The following is a 2,999-nucleotide window of genomic DNA, read 5'->3' on the forward strand; positions in this document are numbered from 1 at the left end:
TGATCACTGATAAACTCACTCAACCCTCTACAACGCCTACCTCGTCTTGTATCGTACCATACACAAAAATCAGTCTATCAGCATTAAACAGAAAACACGTTACAATCTTTTCCTTGCCTAGTGTTTTACTAAAGTATGCAAATCTTACCACACAATCAAAGAAGTCTCCTCTGGCATGACACGATGTCATGGAATCCCTACTGAATGTCTAAAGGATTTGAAAAAGAATATTTGGTTGGAGTAAAATGAGCGTAACATATCTTTGAGAGATACATTTATCGTGTCATTTCAGAGGAATCATGGGGCGGGGAGGTAGCCTAGTGGGTGAAGCGTTCGCTCGTCACATTGGTATACACATTGGTGCAATGTGTGAGCCCATTTATGGTTTCCGCTGCCGTGATAAAGCTGGAATATTGCTAAAAGCGGCATACAACTAAACACACTCACTGACTCAATCAAATCACACGACCAAAAACAACAGGTAATCCATACCCCACTTCTGACAATATGAGAAACTCAGGCAATATAAAATTTACAACATAGAATCCCAAGCATTGGACTAATCATTACTCTGGTGACGGTTCATGGCAGGATGGTGTTTTCTTATTTCTGTGGCTTCTTCGAGCTTCCCCCTTAAATGATGATGTGGCTGAGGAGGTACTTGATTAAGTTTCGGAGATGACAGTACCTTCATGTCGGATTTTGTCTTGGAAGCTTGGTGTTCTTTATTTCTGATACTGAATAATCGAAGGGTTTCTCCGTTATTGGTGTCGTCACTCCCCATTTTATTTCATACATGCAATCTCTGAGGGAACAATGGCTTGTTCACTTCCAACAGTGATGTTATGCATTTTCGTACAGTTGACCTGAAATCAATGAACATATCTTATTCAGCAAAAGGAAAATAATGGTTCGACTTCAAAACTGATTCAAATAGTTTCGCAATAATTTTGAGTGCTCGACTATTTCGGCAAATGGGACATATCGACAAATTTGTTGCACTCCAACATACCGGAAATGGCGGCAACACCGGTCCTGTTAACTGTCGTCATCTCCACGGACTTGTCTCTGAAGCAATCAAATGTTGCAGAACATCACTACTATTTCCTCCATCTCATAGATATGAACATTTTGACAAGAAGCTGAATCTGTGAATATGCATATGCTAAGGTTTTCGGTTTGTGTTCTATTCTTTCTTTTTTACAAAAGTAAAAATTTGGTCCACTCACCCATTTGGCGCATCTGTAATAACAAAGTAAAAAGTGTCACTCAGTAGCATATCTAACTTGGTATATGTTATTAAAATTGGAATAACAATTAGTTTTACCTTGTATGAATTGAGTGATTAATTGTTATTGACAAATCACAGACAAGTGATTGGGTATTGTACAAGCTCACCTTTCTTAAGCCCTTCTCATTACTTAAAGATTTATCCTGTGAAGATTCAGGGTCACAATATGTCTCCAGCAAATTTCCAAATGGATTTTTTGTCCTGTTCATTGGGTGTCCTGTCTACGTGGTCTCATAATTTCGACCTCTGGTCTACACTGGTATTTTTATGTCTGCACATCTAGGTTTACTAGGCTGAATACTAATTTTAATGATGAGCGTACCACCACTGGGAGACATGACCTTCACATTAATGACACAGGTTCCAGTTCCTGTCTGGACTTGACCATCCGGGTACGTTAGGTTGTTGGTAGCTGTGCATGTGTACGTTCCTTCATCTCTGGCACTGGCGTTGACAATGTGGAAGTTGTCTTGGTGGTTTGACTGAGTTCTGGTCCCAGCTGATGTTGCCAGCGTCCACGTTAGCACGTGGTGTCTTGGATAGGAATCAACCAGGCACCTTACAGTCCTGGACTGTACATTCCTAATCTGAACAGTCTTCTCGTACTTGACGAAGGGCGGGTCTGCAAAATGAAGTTCGAGTTTAATTTCGAAATTAAACTAACGTCATTCTTGGATAACACTATACAAGAATATTTTGACATTGAATATGTACTTGTGCAATTTGTTAATATAACAGAATGCTCAAAATGTATCTGGAAGCCAAACCAAAGTTCATACTTAGGATATTTGTTCATTATGTACCATTGGTATGTGGTATGTTTTTAGCCCCGTTGGGAATTATCATGGCAAAGCATTGCCAAGTTAAGGAGGGGAAAAATAATAATAATAGTATAGATGGATACTGCACAGGGGAACCCTCCAGAGGAAACCCCACCCCAAATGGGGGAACCCGAAATGGAGGTGAATCCTTCCAAGGTGACCCCTACAGTCACCAGACAGAAGAACCCTAAGAGAGTAGCTGCTGGTTAAAAAAGGTGGTCTAACCAACATAAGAGTAACACGTGGAGCCCGGCTCCACTCCTGTTGATTGCAGGCGCAACTGCTGCCGTGGCTATGTCATGGTTATATACACGACCCAGGGAGGAACCCCCGCAATTAGAGGTCAACCCACATATCATGTTATAATTTATATATTTTTTATCATATACATAATGTCTGAGGGGAAAACGTTCGTAAACGACGCATACCACGCCACTGTGGTCGCCAGTCTAGCTGTAGGGTACGCTCGGTTGACCAAAATGGTGCTTAAACAACCGACTATCAAGCTAGATTTCAACCTGCAGGATATGGGTATGCTCATAATGAACCTTGGTATGGCGATGGCCACCAAGGACATCCTAGTAAAACAAGGGATCCTACCAGAAAATATTTTGAAGTAAATGTGCTAATATATAATAGGATGGCTACGAACGCCATGATGTTCGGTGGGGCGTTAGTAAATGCCCTGGCATTTTCAGGGAGTAATTTCCTCTTCTCGAAACTATGAGAGTCACACGCGGCTGAGATAGAAGCGGAACGGAAGCCGCACGACCTGGCTGTGGAACGATTACAAGCAGAGCAATCTGAGTACGCGAAAAAACGTGTCCAGAGGATCGATCACATTAACGAACAACTCAGGCACGAGAACCATGCTGTTAAAACATTCC

At 41.5% G+C, this 2,999-nt stretch overlaps 1 long non-coding RNA gene across 1 annotated transcript; it reads right to left on the reverse strand.

Moving 5' to 3' along the window:
* Positions 1-521: 521 nt before the first annotated feature.
* On the reverse strand, positions 522-1,322 carry LOC124253623. Its single transcript, XR_006892247.1, has 3 exons — positions 1,230-1,322; positions 1,013-1,068; positions 522-866 (listed from the first exon to the last, which is right to left on the reverse strand). It is a non-coding gene; the product is annotated as an uncharacterized LOC124253623 (long non-coding RNA).
* Positions 1,323-2,999: the final 1,677 nt, after the last annotated feature.

This window comes from Haliotis rubra, unplaced genomic scaffold, assembly GCF_003918875.1.
Source record: "Haliotis rubra isolate DU_JTF1 unplaced genomic scaffold, ASM391887v1 Scf1143, whole genome shotgun sequence".
Lineage (NCBI taxonomy): Eukaryota > Metazoa > Mollusca > Gastropoda > Lepetellida > Haliotidae > Haliotis > Haliotis rubra.